This window comes from Magallana gigas, chromosome 4 (assembly GCF_963853765.1).
Source record: "Magallana gigas chromosome 4, xbMagGiga1.1, whole genome shotgun sequence".
In the NCBI taxonomy this organism is placed as follows: Eukaryota; Metazoa; Mollusca; class Bivalvia; order Ostreida; family Ostreidae; genus Magallana; species Magallana gigas.
Window position 1 is genome coordinate 31,175,992 of NC_088856.1, and position 21,618 is coordinate 31,197,609.

General features: G+C 33.2%; 1 protein-coding gene and 1 long non-coding RNA gene across 2 annotated transcripts in view; one reads left to right on the plus strand and one right to left on the minus strand.

Moving 5' to 3' along the window:
* LOC117683277 (tripartite motif-containing protein 2-like) overlaps positions 1–21,618 on the minus strand; it is a 28,875-nt gene that overhangs the window by 4,137 nt on the left and 3,120 nt on the right. The gene's annotated exons all lie outside the window — the stretch shown is intronic.
* LOC136275170 (uncharacterized) lies at positions 4,295–6,207 on the plus strand. Its single transcript, XR_010713697.1, has 4 exons — positions 4,295–4,409; positions 5,691–5,795; positions 5,909–5,967; positions 6,187–6,207. It is a non-coding gene; the product is annotated as an uncharacterized lncRNA (long non-coding RNA).

The following is a 21,618-nucleotide window of genomic DNA, read 5'->3' on the forward strand; positions in this document are numbered from 1 at the left end:
ACGTTTTACTTTCTCAAACTGCTCTTACATCTTATAAACCAGCAAACTGAACTCTTGGAGTTTGATTTGGGGTATCATGTTGTTTTGTAAAAAGGTTTCAAAAATTCTCTGTTAGTCCTGGGGGTCAAATAATTGGTAAAAAATGATGTTTTTTCACAAAAAACCTTCTTCCTCGAACTCCTCCTACATTTTCAACAGCAGACAAATCATCTTTTGGAATATGTTTTAGGGTATCCTATAGATGCGCAATAAGGTTTCGGAATTTTCAATTTTGTCCTGGGGGTCATTTAATGGCTAAAAAATGACGTTTTTTTTACCAAAAAACTGGTTTCAAAAACGTCATTTTTTTTTTGGCAGTAGCCAAATTATCTTCTAGAATATGATTGGGGGTGTCATATTGAGGCGTGATCAGGTTCCAGAATTTTTTTTTTTATTAAGGGGATCAGTGGGCAACAAAAATGACGTTTTTTGGCAAAAAAAAATTTGGTTCCCATAACTCCTCCCGTACGAATTTTTGAGGTGGAATCCGCCTGGAATATAGGTGGATTCTGGCAGGAATCTGCAAATTCCGGGCGTATTTGGGGCGGAGACGGAATTTTGAAAAGTTACGCCTAAGTAGAAGAGGTGGTTTCCAGGCGTCATTAGGCAAATTCAAATTTTCCTGGCGTAAAATAACAAGAAAATTGAAACAAAATTCCGCCTGGAAATTTAAGCAGCAGTAAAATTCTCTGATTGGTCAATAATAATTGATGTTTTAGGGTCATTTCAGCAAGGTTAAGTTTGAATCAGTTAGAAAGGAGGGAAGTTAGTGTGAATGTAATGGTTAACACAGACAGGCTTTTTACTTCTGGATTATACAATATATGCTGGTATGTAAGTTGATCATATTGATACCTTATTCTAGTAAATTTGAATGTACAGTACATGATATTGCATTGTTACTGAAATTTCACTGGCTTGAAAAATTTACAGTTTTCTTGAACAATTTAGTTCTTTGGTATAAGGCGCTGTGATTTAATTTAGAGTACATTGTAAAGTATTTAGTTGTGTATGATTCAGAATGTGATTTCAGTGTAAACTTTTAGAGCATTTCAAAACTTTCTCATGTTTTTTGGAAATTAGTGTACACTCATGACAGTATTTGAAAATCTTAGATGAAAAAGAAATGGCTATTCAGGTCTGTAGGTCACTTGATGTTGCATAATAAATAGGACTTTCCAGGCGTAAACCTTTTCCAGGCGTAATTGCATTTCCTTGGCGGAATTTTGTCCAGGCGGAATTTTATATTTCCAGGCGTAGCTCATTTACATTTTTCGCCTCATATTCCGGCCCGATTCCGCTCCGATTCCGGTTGGTTTACACCTGAAACCTCTACATAACCATATATGTAGAGAGATAAACTGACGCCCGGAATCCTGCTCTATATTACGCCTCTATTCCCTCTATATTCCAGGCGGAACATTTCGTACAGGCTCTTACAACTTTTGGAGTAGCTACGTCATCTCTTGGGATTAAATTGGGGCTATCCTATAGATGTGCAATAAGGTTCTAAAAATTTAAATTTCATCCAGGGAGTCAAATAGTAGCAGAAAATTGACGTTTATCACTAAAAAAACAAACATTGATTCAAGAGCTCCTCTTATGATTTAATGGATAGACAATCATATCTTGGGATATGATAGGGACTGTTCTATAGATGTGCAGTATGGTTTTCAAAATTTAAATTTCATCCAGGGAGTCAAAAAGTAGCAGAAAATTGACGTTTATCACTTCAAACAAACATAGATCCTAGAACTCCTTTTATGATTTAATGGATAGACACATCATATCTTGGGATATGATAGGAACTGTTCCATAGATCTGCATTACGGTTTTGAAAAATTAAATTTAACCCTGAGGCCCATTACCTACCGGTACATACCTTTTGATGCCCTTTAAGGATCAAGAATATATATGGTTAAGGGGTGGGGATCTCAACCGTTTTCGAGATATTTGTGCACTTCCTATTCAAGGGGGGGGGGGGGGTCATGACCACCCCCGGGGCCCATGACCTACATACCGTTTGATGCCCCTTGACACAAGGAACAAGAATATATATGGTTTAAGGGTGGGGATCTCAACTGTTTTGAAGATATTAAGGGACTTGCTGTTTGAGGGGGTCAGGACCACCCACAGGGCCCATGACCTACATAACATTTGACGCCCCTTGACATCAGAAACATGAATATATATGGTTTAGGGGTCATGATTATGACAGTTTCTGAGATATATGGTAATTTCAAATTCCTGGGGGGTGGGGATGACCCCAGGGGTCAGATCTAATAAACCCTATATATTGCCAGTAACAGCCAATATATGATAATGAAAACCCTATATTATTATCTTTGTCTGTTTTCAAGTTACCATTTACAATAGAGTCTACGATTCTTCCTACAAGGTTCAATGTTAGACCCCACACCCTTTTGACACTCCCCTCCCCCCCCCTCCTCCGAAAAGTGGTTGTCTAACCCAAAATGAGAAAAATCAAACCAGGGTGCACAACTAGATATGCAGGCCTATCATATCCTAGAGTTTTGTACAATTCTGTTCAGCCATCTCTGAGAAACAAGTTCAGAGCAGGAATTAAAGAAGAAAAAGATTTAGATGAAGAATAATAATACATGTACTAAGAACCATACAAAAACAATAAGTCTCCAAATTTCATTCGGGAGACTTAATAATAAAGATTAAATAGAGATGGGATCATCAAACATCAATAATTTAAAGATAATTGACAATTTCTGATTCTAAGGGGGTCAGGATGACCCCTTAGGGTCATGACTTACATGCCATAATGATCTGATGCGCCTGCATGACCTAAGGAGGAATAATATCTTTGGATTAAGGTGGGGATCTCAATGGTTTTTATGATATTTAAAAATTTCAGGAAGAGCACTTGGGATCATGACCTACATTAACCATCTTAAACGCCTTGAACAAAGAAACAATAATATAATATGTACACGATATATGATTCAATTTAAGAACCCAGATATAGATCAATCATCTGTTTTGTAATACTTCCTATGTATATATACATGTACATGTATTAGTTTGTGTTTTGTTCTATACTATTCATGTTCATGACTGTAGTATGGCTTAGTCTTATTTTAAATTACATTAAAAAATTGCCAAATATATGACTTGGAACCCCCACTCCCAAACAAACTCAAATATAAACTGTTCTCTCCCCCCCCCCCCCCTTGTCGAATGATCTATTAAAATCAAAATATAATTTGGGTGTCTAAAAACTTTTATAAACTGGTAAAAAATGTTATTCTTGAAAAAAATTACATTACACCTTGCATAATTGACAAATGATCTATTGAGATATGATCAGAGGTCATATTTCTACCTTGGGTCAATAAGTAGTATTCATTGACAAGTTAAAATTAATAACAATAAATGATTCAAATTATAAATGTTTATGCTCCACATTCACCCCCCCCCCCCCCATCTAACCTGGTTATAGAGATTCAGTCTTCTTAATACATAATTCTTACATGTGTACAGATGAGTAGCAAATTTCAAATCATTTCTTGATTGCTTTTTCTCTCGTGATTCACATTAACATTTTGGAAATTGCTTAATTCAATTTTTAAGATTTATAAACAAAATGTTATATGCTTCACTGCCATGTGTATTCGCCTATTTGGGGCAATTGTAAAGTCTCCTAAACAAAGCAGTGACATCATTAGGCTAGGAATTACCCACATGGATCAAACACTACTGTATAACATATGAATAAGATAAAATACATTATTATTTCTAGTTCTAAAAGACAACACTTGGGGGTCAGTAATGTACTTTACACCATTTGATGCATCATAATGACATTAGAAGATATTTTGTATTTTCCTGTTTCGTGGGGTCAGAACAGTCCCATAAGGTCATGACCTACATTGTATTTGATGCATTATAATACATTAAGAAAGAAATACTCCTTCCTTCCTATTATAACTCATATAAAAATGATAAGTGTCTACACCTACTTACAAGTAATACACATATTTAATAAAAAAATTGTTTATATACAGGGTCAATATGGGGTCAACTCAATAGTGCATGCAGTCTGACAAATGAAAAAAATAACTTTTGCAACTAAAATGACAGAAACTTTACAAATGCGATAGGATAGGTAACGATGATAAGCTTATTTAAATATTAAAAGATGATGATACAGTATGCTGTCAAAGGGAGATCACATTTAGAAAGTGAAAGTAAAACTTATATATGTATGCTGGCATCTCATTATATAGCTATTCCAGTTAACGCCATCTTAATCTTAAAATAGTAACAACCGGAAGGCACCTGGTAGCCATATTTGCATGCTATAGTGTACGGAGATTGGATCATATAGATAGATCGAGGTAAGTTTCACTTGATGGACTCTTATGTTGATGACAGTGGTGTGTAAGCTGTGTTGGTGTTTGGGTTTACTATGTGCTTTGCCAAGAACCCTTTAAAACCTGCTAATTTTCTTTAAATAAAATAAAACCAATATAAGTATATCCGCAGGAAAGGTCAATACATTTGTATATTTTGTGATTTCTTGACTTATATAAGAAGTAGCATCCATTTAAACATGCTAAATGATTTTTCAAATGCTATTGATGGTTATTGAAATTGAAATTCTTTTCTGTAACGTTGCACGTTTTTGCACGATTTTTTTAAAACTAAGTAGATTGGTCAACACAGTAATTTGGTCTCAATCTAATTACCTGCCCTTGATATAGTCCATTTCTTTTTATACTTCAGATATTCTTTCAAACATAATGTCATTAAGAAGGCAGATTGACAACGATATTCTCATTAAAAAAATTATTAATTTATTTGTATCATTTTAGGACTTCAGAGAGTAAAGAGTGACACAGTGCTTGAATTTTTCCATGAAAGGTAAATACATATATATATATATATATATATATATATATATATATATATATATATATATATATATATATATATATATATATATATATATATATATATATATATATTACATATGCATAACCAATTTATGCCTGATATTTTCATTTCATCATTTTCATATTATTTTATTTGGTTTGTTTTCTTTATTTTTTTCTTTTTAGTATATTTCTTTGTCTTGTACATTTTGTTTACTTTATGTTTGTGTGTCTGTCTTCATTTTTTGTTTGGTATTTCATTTTGCACAGCATTTATGGTAAAAATTCAGATAACACTCACCGTTTTGCACATAATCATGGTACTTACGTACTTAAATGTTAGTGAAATATATTTGAAGCACAAAGACCGTGCTAACTTCATGAAATGTCTACATCATGAAGTGTGCGACAGATTAAAAATTGAATATTCGAAGGTGAACCGAGTAAGTTTATTATATAAAGTGAAGCGAATTCAGAAAGAAATAGAAAAACTTAAGAAATACACAAACAAAGGTGTATTGCCTAAATGTTCAGTTAAATTCATTTTTATATAAATGTACAGTACTTCACATATGTAATTATGAACGAATTAGCCACATGCCTTAATTAATTGCAAATATTATGTGCAAGTAATAAGAATAGAAAAAATTTTGGAAAAAGAAATGATATTTTAGGCTGTGTACTTGAACTATAAAATATTTTCCTGATAAGGACAGGATTATAATTCTATAAATTATATTTCAGGTTGTGTACTGGGATGATAAAGAGAAGAAGGAAGGCAATGAGTTTGAACTAACAGAGAGAGAGAGATTAATATTGACATACAAGAAGGAAATCTTTTTATAAAAGGTATATTTTTTTGGCATTCACTGCTTTTTGGTACATAAATTTATTTACAGTATTTGTTTTCTCTTTTATATAAAGGTAATATGTTTATTTATCTCTTATTTATTTTATTTCAGATACAACCAACCTGGATCACTGTTATTCAACATTTTGAAAAAGACTATAAGTACAGACGGTAAGAGTTATCTTTCATTTTATTCATTTTCTTGGTTGGGAGAAAGTTAGAGTTATTGCCCTTTGGTACAATAGTCTTTACTCTGCTATTAGTGATTATAGCAAGTTCATTATTCATAACCAAGGAACCAATGAAATGTGTTTTATATATAGCCATGTTTTGAAGGTCAAGACCTATTGGTATTATTTTTAAATCTGAGTTCTCATTTTCTAATTTTAGGTGGAATAGCTACATTATATTGTGCTACTGCTACTACATGTATTATGCTTACCTAAATTGGTCAACATCATAATGATAATCCAATTAAAACACAATAATGAATTCCTTTAGCTGATCTTAACAAATTCTTTTCTGCATACGGAAAACACAGACATGTATGTATGGGTGTTGCTAAAACGCGGAACGGAAAACGGAACGGAAAGCGGAACGGAATGGAAAATATCATCACGTTTATCGCTTAAAAAGGGTATAGACTGGCCAGAAACGATTTACTTTGTATCTTTTATTTATATTTAATGAATGATTATCAACATGTTGTTATCTTATTAATATTCATATGAATGTCTATCAATTATACCATTGTATTCATTCAGCTTTAGTTGAGTACGGAAACGGAAAAATCAAATGTATACGAATTGTGAAACATGAACATGATTAAACGAGCAAATTAGCTATAACTCTTTACTTATTTTTCTTATATGGTATTGCTGGCATATCAGCGTAACGTACGCAGTTAGTGAAAGCGTTTTATGCGTGTTTTGAGTATTTTTATATTTCAAATATGATGTATATGTATATACTTACATCAAAATTGAATTTTCGGTGTTCCAGACGATCTTTTATCATACAGACGATACAGTATCATTGAGATGGAAGAAAAAAACCGTAGGACTGACGACATTAAAAATTAAAATACAGTAAACATTAAAATACCCGGTAATTTGTGAAACTAGTAATTTATGAAACTTGTATTTTTAGCAAATGAATGCAATTTTGTTTACGTTTGCATTACTAAGCAGTTGTTTATTCCAGCAGCTATATACATATGATCCGAATAGAGAGCTCTAGACTTTTGTTTGGTTTGATTTTCCGATTATATATTGGGACTATAGTCTGTCGATCCCAAAATAATCATGCAGCACATTTGGACGATTTCTAATGGAAAATGTTGACATCTTTTCTCCATTTGGAAGTCACTCAGAAGACCTTGCACAATTTTTCAACACTATCATCCGGGTCTGTTGAAATGCAAAACCCCATAGACATCTTTATTTTTAGCCGTGTATTTATACCAGCTGATAAGCTAGAGTGGACGTTTTAAAGAAAGAATAATGAGAATGTTTAATGCTTCTAAAAGAGAATTGCTTGAACCCTGAGGTATATATAAATATACAGCAAAAAGTGAATCGAGGATATTTTGGGACAGAATATAGTGGTCAATGCATGTACTGTTAATTTTGAGGAAATAAATATTCTTGAATAAATAATCTAATATTGCTAATCTTTCAAAAAAAATTAAAAAGGTACATTAAGTATAGCGTTTTAGCATGATTAACAAATCTATGAGGTAAATAACATTAGATAAGATTTTCCGTTTTCCCTTCCGTTTCGCTTTCCGTTCCGTTTTCCGTTCCGCGTTTTAGCAACACCCATGTATATATACACGTGAACCCATCTAATCGAAGAGCTGGGTAAAACTAGTACCCGCTAATGAGACATGCAGACCTGTGTTGTGTACTTCAGACAAAGATCATTCATTTGTAACATGCATGTATTTTTATGACCTATTCTTCAAATCCACTTGCACTATTTTATTAGGTAAATAACAGCTTTAAGGTGGTGCAGGACACCTGCATTTTGTGCTGTACATGTATACTTTCTATTGAGATAAACAATAAAGTATATTAAATATTGATTAAATATTTACCCCCCAAATAATGTTACCTAACATTGAAGCGCAATGGGTTTGAGCGTTTACATGTCTGTAAGAGCATTGGGGTCCAAGGTGTATTTTTGGTAATTTTACAATTGATATAAATGAATTTTCATGGGGAGGGGAGGTGGGGGGGGGATGGTCTGGACCCCTCACTCCCACCCCTTCTCTAAATCTGTGCACACGATGATGTTCATGTAGGCACACAGAAGCAAATCTAAAACCGGCAACCGCCACGGGGAGGGGGCATTATTTAATTTTTAATTTTGTTTGTAATAATTATGTAGACCATTATACTTTCTATGACATAAAATGTTAAGATTATTGATTAACTGAAAATTCAATGCAAACAGTTCTACCCCAAATTGCACATAGAGTGCTGCTCATGTCACGATGTGTATTATCATATGGGATATTCATCCTTCAGTTATGAAAATTATAAATTTTAATTGTATTACCGGAGCTTGCATATATAGCCTTCATTTTTGATTAAACTGGTACAAAACAGTGTTATTTAGGGGCAAACACATGGTGCGGGTATTACTGTCTAATGACAGCATCTAGTTTGTCCTTGTGTGTGGTTGTATGTTCTTTACCTATATTACCTACAATTTTACAACATTTACAAAACTGTTTGAAAGCTACGAGTCACATGTCTTTTGAATGTTTATGAACTTGCATTTAGATACAATCAATTTTTGTTAGTTAAAATATTACTTTAAAATATGCTTTAGAAGTGTGCAGAGTGTGTATCAATCTTAGATCTATTAACAAGTGTTTGTCAAGGCTCTTGAAGATTCTAAAATTTCACATGCACACCTCTTTGAATTTTCGGACATCAAATTCATTATTCTTATTAATTATAGGATTAAGTGACCAATTGCGTTCATATTTAACACGATTATAAATTTGTAACTCTTCTAAACTAGGTATGGTTTACTATCAATGATCTTTGTCATATGCATATGCGTTGTTTATTTGTATTCATTTAATTGAATTGATCTTTAATTACTTGAATTCTTTATTCGAGATTTTCATAACCTGGTATTATCGTTCGTAACAGGAGTTATCTCTCAATTAGAGCAGGTATAGCGCTATGTAACCAGTATGTACAAATGGTTGAAACAAACGTTTTTTGTCTTGTTCAATCGGTTATTGGTGTAAATTGTCAATATAGAAAGACGACTGTGCAATTAAAAGATGTTGTTATACTAATATACTTTTAAAAAAAGTAGAGATATTTGACGAGCGCGCCTAATCGTACCATATCCAGGCACATACCATGGTTTTTGAACGTGGATTGGGAGGGGGGTGCTCATAAAAAAAAACTACTTAACAAATCAGAATATTTAAAAAAAGAAAAAGAAAATGACAGCCTCTTGAATCGTCAAAATCCTAATCCGTGGGGGGGGGGGGGGGGGGGTATAATGTACTTTACTGTACTGCAGACCTTAAATCATGAATCATTTCATTCTTTTCACAGATTCACTATTTATTTATTTGCTCCGAAAAAGGTAAGGGGAGGGTAACTTTTTTATTCACTTTTTTAATAAGTAAATTTATGAAAAATATCTGTTGCAAGAAGAGGGGAGGGTAGCCCCCCTCCCCCCCCCCCCCTCCATTGATGCCACGCGCCTGCCATTTACCAATAAATAATGCAGTTGCTGGCGGTGAAGTGCGTGGTTTTAGGAGAGCGCTGCTGATACATGTACATTGTATCATACAGAGAAGTGGACATGCAATGCAATCCTAAAGACATGGATGGTTTTGTCTGTCCACCTCTCAAAAGAATATATTTTAATCTATCAGTAGGTCGAAGTACAAAGATAGGCATTATATCTATGTAATATGTATATATCTGCACTAAACATTGGTGGACCTTACTATACTTACTCTTGATGGATTTCATTTAGATAAATGAATGACTAATTTCAATTTCATCATCATGGGAATTTAAGAGATAATGGATTAAAACATCTGCAATCTAGCTTTTGCGCAATTTTTCGCATACACCGCTTGCAATCATATTTTCATTTAAATTTGCGTTCCGATTTTGATTGACAACATTCACGTTTATATTTTTATATATAGTTCATTCCATTCTTAATTTTTCATGAAAAGTTTATTCCTAAAATGGTGTTTGCTATAGATGGTACGTGAATAAAGTGCAGTTTAATTATATAAAGGGCATTGAGATAAATGATAAAAGTAATAAAGCTACTAATAGTAAAACAAACAAACTACAAAAAATTGTTTAAGTTGTCTCCGAAAAGACTTAAAAGAATAGGGATCTCTTATTTTAAACCAAAGACAAATTCAAATTTTGATGAAATCTTTATTTAAGAGCACTGAGCTCTATTTTCAATGGTGTCATTCCTCTTAACCCTATAATACCGGTATCTATTTTATACAACAAATCTGGGTTTTTTTAGAAATTCAAGTAATTGTCATCGATTAAACATCCTGCATGACAGGTACAGCTGCCTGAATTGATGACCGTCGGTGCCTGGTAAGATACCAATACCCACTGCGTCTACATACATATTTTTTTCATGAAAGCGTGGCATTTCGAACGAATGCATCTCAACAGGCAAACATCGTAATTTGAAAGAGTGTGCGGGGGGGGGGGGGGGGGGGTTAGAAGAGCAGACCGACCAACCGAAAATCAAGACGAAAAACAATTAATAAACTAAAATAATCACTTCACACATTTTCAGAATCCCAGTCTGTGTAGATAGCGGGGCGGGTATTTCGTATATATATGTATCTTTGAATTTAATAAGAATTATATAAATGCATACTTTCTGTTAGGTCTATATTGTGTTTGCGTTGTCCTCAAGAGAAAAAAAATAGGGACAATTCGTTAAGAATTTATATTTCTATATTTGATTTCTAAAGAAGAAAGTTGATTTTCAACTCCTGCCTCTCTAATATTTATAACATCTTTTATTTCTGTGTAACAGGGGGGGGGTCATTTTATCAGAGAAATCACAATACCATCATCCATCCGTTAGCACACAAAAGGAGTAATTGTCACCCCCAAAAAAGAATCGCAATGTCTTTCACTCGCAATGTTTGCCGAATAAGCAAAACCATGTACATCACGTTATACATTGTAATCAAACGCATTCTTTGCATTCATTTTAATTTTTTTAGATAACTTTTGATGTTTTCTGTTTGGTAATTTAAATATCATCAAATGTTTTGCTGTAAGAAAAGTCGTTTTTAATTGACGTCGTATATGTAAACTCCCGCACTGCTTACTCATCTTCGAATAACCGGAAGTACTGCATACCTGCTATGAGGGGAAGATAACTCTTTCAGTAACGATAACTCTAGTTTATGGGAAGACCGAATAGTTCTGTTTCATTATATTTAAAGATGTATGTATATCAGGGGATTTTTGTCTTTTTTTTAATTTCGAAGTTGTCGACTTGCAATACAAAAGACGTTGTTTTAGCAGTTTTACAACAGTGTGCATTATTTACAAATTAAATAGCTTGCATTTGTCATACTTATTATATAAACAATTGTATACACCCCACCCCAATAACCCAAAGCAGATATTGGGGGTGGGGGGGGTGGGGGGGTGGGGGGGGGTGGGGGGGGGAGTAAGAATCAAATGTACTTCTGAAAACCGCAAAGATGCAATATGTCTTATACAGATGAGGAGAGGGGATTTTTTAAGATGCCTTTTCCATTAAACTTTAAGAAACCTTTTATTCGAAAAACTTTCTTCAAATAAGTAGAGGGTTCTTAGATGACTGCTCATATATCTATATTTTAATCAAGAAACTGTATACAAGGTTATTTTCGTCTCGTGTAATTTCCGCCCTTCTATATTTGCAGTTTTAACAGTTTTGCTCTGTCGTGAATTCACCCAGGCACAGTTGTTACTTAATATCAGATATTGAAAATCGACAAGTCTTACATTCGCCCGCTGACAACGAGAGTGAAATGATTGGAAATGAAACGGGGGCGAATAATTCCCAGTATAAAGTATATATTACTTTGAACCCCCCCTTCCCCCGAAAAAAAACAAAACAAAACTATCAATCGATTAAAATCGATTGAAACAAAAACAGGAAAGGTAGTTGGGGAGACCCCGGCCTCGAATGTTGATAATTCCTGTGTTGTTAATTATTGACCCGACTAAATATTTGCGTAACTTTGTTAGTCGGACTTTCTTAAGCCCAAAATTACGCCTTTTTGAGAAACGGGTCCCTGGTTATTAAACCAGTGGATATTGACTTTGACCAATGGTTAAAATAACCAGTGGTTTAAGTTAACAGAGTTTTTGAGCAACCCAGTCCTTATAGTTAATTTAGTCTGCAAAGTCATGCCGACGGCACAAAATCCAGTAGTTTCGATGAATACTGTGACGAACGAGCTTTTTAAAAGAGGCTTGTTCATTTGATCAATTTACTCAGGGTGTAATATGAGCCACCAATCAACTTGCATTCTTCAATACGAGCCCCGACATTTAAACGAACCCAATTAAAGGGTGATGAAGAGAGAAATTTAAACGACGTGTAATCAACCGTGGGTTTCCGACGATGCAAAGAAAGCCGTTTATTGTTTAGATATATTGTTATAGAAATAATGTTGGTTTTTTGGTCTAAGGTATTGCAAACAGGGTAATTATGTTGGTATGTGGTTTCAATTAATACAAAATATTATTTAATCCTCGTGTGAGTTTTTTTGTGGAGTGATATTTTGATCAATTTTAAATATCAACGATTATTGAATGCGTATAAATGGCCATCTTCACAAAATCGTAATTATTCTTCTCGACAAACAAATGAAGAAATGTTTTCATTCACATGTATTCCATGTGTCTGCATTTTTCCGCTATGATTTCTGACACCTGAGGTTGATAGCACTTTGTTTATATGTCTGTGATGAGTGGATTTTCTATGAAATGAAATTATAACTCAACCTTGTTCATTTCAAATCGACATTTTTGAGATATTTTTGTTAAGAACAAAACGGTTTGCGGTCGGTTAATTCTTTATTAAAAGCTTGCAACAGTGGTTTTTTTAAGCATTTTATGGAAGGGCTTGGAGTTTTGTTTTTTGGTTTTTTTTTATTGTTTATTTTTTTGTACATGTAAATGAAGTTCAAGATGAATGTTTACTTATAGGTAATCAAACTAAAGTGTAAATAAAACCAACAGCAAATTTTAATAACACAGTTAATATACACAAACAAAAATTATTGTTTGTTTAACTTTGATTTGCAACAATTTCAAAAACATCATCTTTACTTTGAATATTTTATTTTCTTTTGCCATTGTGATATTCACACACAAACAGATTGTCATCATTGTCCTCACATAAGCCAGAAGGATCCCTCAGACCACAGTTTTTAATGTAACGTAGAAATTGTCCTTTCTGATCCAGAATGTGGATACAATGGTTGTCACAGTCTGCTGTCAGGATACGACTCTGACTGTCTGTTGTGATACCATAGGGTCTAAATGGTTTGTTCTTGGTAACTGAGGGATTACCAGTGTATCTCCATCTAAGTTTCCCGTACTGATTAACCACCACTACCGAATAAGCTCCAGAGTCAGATACACAGATGTCATGGTTTATGTTCTCTGTTAAGTATTTCATTTTACCGTTCATTGAGTACAGATGTTTACCATCATCGTCAAATTGAAATGTGTTTTTCTCTGTAGATCCCAAGTAACGGACAATTTTCGATTGAGTTTCATCATCACTGTACATGGCGACCAGGAGATCACCAGTAGAGGAGACACAAACTTTACTAGGCCTCCAACCCTGTATTCTGATCAACTCTTCTGTCTGTCCACTCTTTACTTTATACACTGTCTTTGTTAATGCACTAATGTACAGTAGATTCCCATCAATGTCTACAGCTATACCACTAGGGTATTTACCTGATTTTTTCTGGATTGTCTGGAGGAGTGAACCTTGAAAGTTGAAGCATTTAATATCATTGGTCTCTGCACTCGTCCAAATCCTGTCTCCATTCAGACAGGTAACACTGCGTAAATATTTATACCCAGTCTGTATTGTGGCAACAAGCTTCGGTTTATCCAGTAGTTCTTTGAATGGAGTGTTTGGTTGGTTCGGTGACAGTAGATTTTTTTCTGTAGCAGAAGATATTGGGGTGATCTGTCCAAACAAACTATACAACGTCGTATGGTATATTGGTTTGGGAATGAAGGTTGGCATTGATACCTGAACCTTGGGTGGAAGCTTTCTTAACGCTCTGATATTTGAGCTGTATTCAATGGTAGGAGATAATTCAGTAGATTTCTCAATTTCTTCTATGGCAACTAGTGTTTGTTTAATGAGAGATTGTATCTGTTTGATTTCATCCAAATGTTTCTGTAAAATGTCTCTGTGTTTTACTTGTATCTCGCTGATTTCAGTTTTCATTTTGTTGACGTTGATGTCGATTTCTCTGTGCCATTGCTCTCCTTGTTTGGACATTGTTGTTGTAAGTTTCTCATATCCTCCCTCCAGGTTGGTAATCTGATTTTCCAAGTTGCGTGCAATTTCTTCATATGTAGGAAAAATAGTGTTTACTAACTCTTCTGCTTCTTTTTCAATATTTTTTTTCTTTGCCTTGTAAATAGTGAAAACATCTACGAATACATGTCCCCTGTGTTGATCAGATGCAGTACAAGAGGAACAAATTAAAATGTTAGTGCAATTTTTGCAATGCAAATCACAAATTTTGTGTGGATGTGTTCCACATTTCGGATAAATGAGGGTTGATCTCCGTTCCTGGAAAGGGACTATTTTATGTTTGTCATATCCATCTGAGATGTGTTTGCCTATACAAGGCGTGCATAGGTTGACATGACAAAAGTCACAGTAGCTGTGTACTATGGCGGTCTCACAAAGGTCACATCGGTGCACATCCTGGGCACTATGACGGGGATCCATTATAGTTTATCTACGAAAACAAAATATGAAGATTAGAATAGTTCTGTATATTAAGGTATAGACAGTGTTGTGTATTTTGAAAACAGTTTAAGCAGCCATCTATCTAAACTACTATATCAAAATAATAGACTCTTTTTAAGCTTTTTAAGCTTTAATACCGAGAAATCGGAAGAGTACTGCCATTGTTTTATATATTTTAAACATTATTGGCACTTGAAGATTACCAATTTGTTTTTATTTTTTCTCAATCAAGCTTCGCTAATTAATAATCAACGAACATTCCTTTAAAAAATCCGGAAATCATATGGATTTTTCGGATTTTACAATCTTGCCATTCACGCTAAATCACGGGAGGCTCTTTAGTTTTTGTTTCCACAATATCACATTTGCATGGATAAACTCAGAAACGATATTACAAATACGTGTAAATTTCATTGGAAATTTGTCAAATATATATATATATATATATATATATATATATATATATATATATATATATATATATATATATATATATATATATATATATATATATATATTACGGATGTCAAATCGGTCAATTTTTAGTACTCGGTTACTCGGACGTTTTTCCGATCGAGTACCCGGGTACTCGGTAAAAGTGTAAATAAATGTGAACAAGTACATTGATAGCTGTAAAACCATGGTCACTTTTGTAGAACTTAAACCACATGATCTAATGGGAGTTTCGATCCTAGATTTTATAGTATTACGGGACGGTAGGTTGTAGTTTGATGCGACGATGGACATCAGTATTGTAACGGCATGTTTTATAACACATGATTAAAATCAACAATCGCACGTGTAATATCATCTGTCTCTTTTCCCGAGAATATACGGCTTCTTGGAGAATTGACAAAATTCCATAAAGTCGGTTGTTTTTCTGGAGTTTCTGGCCGGTCAAATTCCTCCTTATGTTTAAGACGAATGTGATTTAACATGTTTGTCGTTCCCCCGTATAGGATAAATTTATTTCGCACAGCTGACATTTTACGTTTTTTGAATCTTCAGTTCTTTTAAAATATTTCCAGGCCTTCGAAGTCGCTGACAGCATTTTAGGTCTGTTTAATTTCTCTACCGTGTGCTATCTAATTTATATAATAGACTATATAAACGATGTTTAGTGAAAACAAATCATTAAAGTTAGCCCAAAAAAAGGGTAGAAGACAGCCAAAGGTGAGAAAAGCTAGGTAACAGGTTCTTGGTCACGATAATTACTATATAAACACTGCCACAGGCTAAAACGGTCATTTAGCATATTTAGAGGCGTAGGAACTAATTACTGTATGTACACGTGCAATGGACATTTTAAGTTTTAATACCGATGTTTTAATGCATTATTAAATAAACTTAGAAATATTAAAAAATATACATCCGAGTAACCGAGTACCGATTTTAGTATTCGATACTCGGACGTTCGATCGAGTACCCGGTTAACCGGGTACTCGTTGACATCCCTAATATATATATATATATATATATATATATATATATATATATATATATATATATATATATATATATATATATATATATATATATATATATATATATATATATATATATATATATATATATATATATATATATATTCTGGTCATCAAAGGAAATACGGGAGATAGCTCAAACTCTGTGCATTTAATATGAAAAATCCCGATAGTTCCGAATTTCAACTCGAAGCTAGTGAAAAACGTTGCTGGAGAAGGTGTTGAATTCTTCATTAATATGAATCAAATTTTTAGATGAAAGGTATTTACAGTCTCAAAATGGTTTATTATGTATAATTTGACTGTTATTTTCAATGCAGCTTCATTGATTTTCTCCAAAATCGTTTCGGAGCGATTCTGCAATTTTTTGCTACATTACAGGTATATGGGTGGCATTTTAACTGTGGTATAGGCCTGTCTCGAGTCACAGTTAGATCATTAATTCTAACTTAGCAGAGTGTAGTGAAATTAATAGCATAATTGTAGGCTTAAAGCTTTATAATGTAAATGGCAACAATGCGGTGTGTCGATGTATCTATTTCGTATATCTCCGATATCATATACAATGTCAACCCGTGCATGCACGGGTCAAAGTCTAGCATTTTATTATAATTTTTCTTAACTGTTGGGAATCTATGTCTTTGTTATTTAGAAGATATTGCTAAGCTAAAGCAACCACACGTTCATTGTAAATTTTAACACGATCCAACAGTACATGCATACAATAATATTATCTGCGCCATAAAAAATGTAATCAGGAGTTTATTTCAAAGTCACAGGCATTTGACTCAATTTGTGCAACAACAAAAGGGGTGGGGGTGTTATATATTCCCATTTAAACGTTATCCCCCTCCTTGTTTCGCTCAGATTCAGTGAAATCCCTGATGTAACCTCCCCCACCCCCTCTTTTTCCCTCAGATTTAGTCAAATCCCTGTGTATAATAACATCAAAATTGAAAGTAGGTTTAGAAATGAATATTCAGTTACATGCATATTACATATAATGCAAATGTATATTTGAAACAACTTCATAAACATCTATCGATGTATCATGAAGTTGACATAGATATCTAAAAACGAATACATACCGTGCTCTTATCTATCATGTCCATACGAGCGAGTCACATGACAATTCATTAGAGTTACCTCCCGTGCCTGACATTCCATTGAACGGTCAAGAAAATATTAAATATGAAAGCGCTAGAAATCTCACATTAAACATTATTAAGATAATGTGTATGCTGAAAAAGATTTTGCTTGTATATTGAACATATTATTTTGGTTCATATTGTGTTCCACATTTTTTTCTTAACCATTTTTAAAAAATGATACAAAAGCAGCTAGGAGAACCTAAACCAATATACCATAGAATGACTGGACTAATATTGAGTTTATGTTGACTAAATTCTTCCTGTTGCAGATGACTTAAAAAATGATAAAAATTTGTCTGCCTTTAACTGTTTGATTTATATGCATTATATTGTTGCAACTGGAACTATTTGCAATTTCGCATTATGTTGTATTAAGAATCTTTAAAGGTTGCTAACAAATGAACCATCAGATCTGCCTTAAACTTTAACATATATGATATACTTGTACTTGGGCATAAACTAATATTCAGGAAAGAAAAAAATCCAGATATATTAGTTTTATAATTTGAGCATTTGTAAAGTAATTAACACTGTGCCGGTGTCGTATAATTTAAGGTCCGCCCTGTAAAATGGTCCGGTCGGGCTTTTAATGTTAACTTTTAAGGTCCGCCTTTGCACTAAAAGGGTCCGTCCAGTATACGAAAAGGTCCGCCTAACATAAAAGGTCCGAGGTACATGTATATTTTTCATTTTAGAAGTAAAACGTGACAGCCGGACGGACGGACGGAACAGGGTAACAACAATATTCCCGAACTTTCTTTAGAAAGTGCAGGTATAAAGAAAATATTTGGAAATGTATCAAAGTCGAGTACTCTGGCTCTTATTCAGGCTTTGGGCGAATTACATTGTCAAGTAATGCATTTCATTTATTACTTCATGCATTTGTCATTAAATTATCGTTTCCATTACCTAATGTTCTTAAAGTAATGCATTTATTACAATTACATGAATAAAATAGTACATTACCATTACTTTTGAAATATCAAAAAAATAATTATAAAGCTAAATGAAAAGATTTTGCAAATGTTTTAAATATAAAACACACTTTAACATATCTACAGATCAGTCTCGCCTTGAATATATAGGGACTCAGACGCGATTCGATATCAATTTTTTTGATTTCTAAAATGGTTTACTTGTGCATTTTAAATGATTGACCAAGATATTGAATGTTAAAGTCAAGTTACAAGCGAGATACAGAGGTAAGAATTGATTATTATGTAAACAAAGCTCGAGTTTTATAGTTGTTTACAAAAAATGTAATGTAGAGAATTATCATTTCTTAGACAAAATTACATGTAAAAAACAATTTAAACTAATTCAATATCTTCATAAATACTATTATCAACAAAAGAAAGATACATTTAATTGAAATTTACACCAATACAACACATATGTGAAAAAATGACAATATTCGAGCTTTGTTTAAAAAACAAAGAATTATGAACACTGTATCTTGCTTATAATTTGATATTTGACTTTCAAATTTTTACATAGCATTATAAACGTCTATTAATATTTATCAGTATAAACACTGACAATGGAAAAAAAAATTGAAAATTTTAAGTCAAAGCGTGTCCAAGCCCCAGAGTACCAGATTACATTTGCACTTTATGATCATCAACAAACTTTCAAATGTTTCATCTTTTATCTGCATCCTGTTGGTTTGAAAATCTTCCAGGCTATACAATATCAAATAAATGTTCTACAGAACAGTGGAAGCTTGGACTGAAAGATACTGTTTCGTCTGATTGGCAATTTTTATCTAAAAGATATGTTAAGTGCAATAATAGATAAAAATACACGAATCTTGTATTTTCTATCAGTTCAAACTAATGTTCTTAATATACAACACTGATATTGAGAGAGATGGGAGAGAGAGAAAGAGCGAGCTAGAGAGAGAGAGAGAGAGAGAGTTATTATTTTTAAATAGGTTATAATATTGGAAGTGATTTTTCAAGTTTCCAGAGAAAATGGTTGGATAGTGCATTTATTTTTTGTTTTTAAAAGTGCATTTGTGCCCTCTGTTTTATTAGAAGGTAGCCAAGGAAAACGGGATTGGAGTGTTTAGCACTTCTAAAAACAATAGATTGTGTTGATACTTAGATAAACCTGAGGGAATTGTATGAATGTGTGTTGCTACATGTAACACATTCTTCACAGAAAAGAATTTATTGAATGCACAACTAATTGGAGTAAATTTTTCAAATAATTTCAACAATCTTAATGTTATTGAATTGTGTTGTTCTAGCAAGTAATATTCAGAATTTTTCACGTTTAGTCGTCTGTACACACTACGGAAATGACCGGTGATTTTTATCATTATATTTTCTAATTTGTTTTAAAAGAATGAAAATAACACATACACAAAATGCATCTGCAATAAAAAACCATCGCGAAGTTTTCTTAAATATTTCATGCAATTCAAAGTGACACAGTTCTTACAGATGTTCATAACGTCAACTGCGTACTAAAGCCTCAGTCACAATTGACCGAACGTGTTTGGTGACCGTGCGTGTGCTACTAGTTTTACGCGTCGTAACTCCTGTGGCTGATCGTATTGTTAAAAATCGTATTGAAGTGATTTCGAGTGCAACGTACGACAAATGGACGTTTGACGTGTCAGTCGTAGGTGTCACGTACAATTTTGTTTGAAGACGGGATGCCACTCGCAGCAAGCGATGCCCGTAGAAAGCGCACTTCCGTCTTACGTTTATCGTGTACCAGACGTAGGTTTTTCTTGCGAACGGCAGTAATAACATTCGCATCGTAGGTTACGTGCAAGTCAATCGTACTTGTAACAACGTCTTTCCGTGTCCCACAAAAGATGCACGGCCATTGATTAGTTTTCTTTACATTAATATAGAATATTTTTTCCTTGGGCATGTACTGAAATATATCTACTGTAAGCAAATAAATATTAAAACGTCAAAAGATCTAGAACTCGTAAAAAAAGAAAAATATTATTCTTTAATTGCTGTTCTGGTGATAAGACTAGCTAAACTAAGGAATACGTTTTAAAAACAAAATTTACCTTTGGTATCTAATACCATAAAATATTGAAAACTTCTCTGAAATCTAGGAAAAAGTCTGCGCAAAAAATCTATTTTTAGAGAAATTAGCAAATTAATTAACATCTTATAATTTAACTCCTGGCCAGTGTAATATCTTTAAATAATTTTGCAATTTTGTTCACTAAAAAGCCATATCGAATTTCTTTGGTTTTTAAAAATTTTATTATTAAAAGTGTAACATCCATCTACCCTTCATTTCTTTTAAAAATCGAAGTCAAAATCAAAGTCTACAAATTCTTTTCTGGTATAATGATTTTGATACAAATATGGGAACAGTTTTAATGTACTCTGTTTACAAACAAAAATTATTATACTCCCGAAAACAACAACTTCCTCCCGTAGGATGTGTAGGGGATTTTGTAGTTGGTTTTAGATGAATATATCGTTTTGTGCGTATATCTAATTTCTCTTCTCCTTACTCCGAAAATGTATATTATTCTATCTTAGCACGCTTGCAGGTCGAAGTGAATTGGGAATCCTATGGCTTTTCTTTATCCTCTACTTCATTATCTAGTTCATTTTCGTTCTGTTTTTCTTCTTTGCCTTCCAATTTTTTTGCATAAAATATATTGATTTTGTTTGATTTTGGTTTTTAGAACGAGGGTACTAAAATCTATGATTAAATTTTAATGAAACAGTCGATCTTTTATCCTAATGGGAATTTTTTTTCATAATCAACTTTTTATAAAAATCTTGTTTATGGGCGATTTGCAAGCACCACGAGCAAATGGTGTACGTACAACGTTGAGGCTCATTATTAGAACATCTACTTGTCAAAACAGCTACATGTAATTATCATAGCCAATCATAAGGCCCTCTAAGGGAGCACATTTAGAATTTAGCTGTGTTCGCCTGTATTTCTTTAAACAGTTTTTTAAGCAATTTATTAAAATTAAATGCATGTTCCTATAAACTTAAGGTAGTTTGTTTTAAAAGCACAACAATATAAATAATGCAGTTTTTATCATTGTTTTTTAATTCAAATAACACTGTATGAAAATGCATGTTTATATAAATATAATTTAGTTATTCCTTTTCGAAGGGAAACACCTTTTACTCGATGTC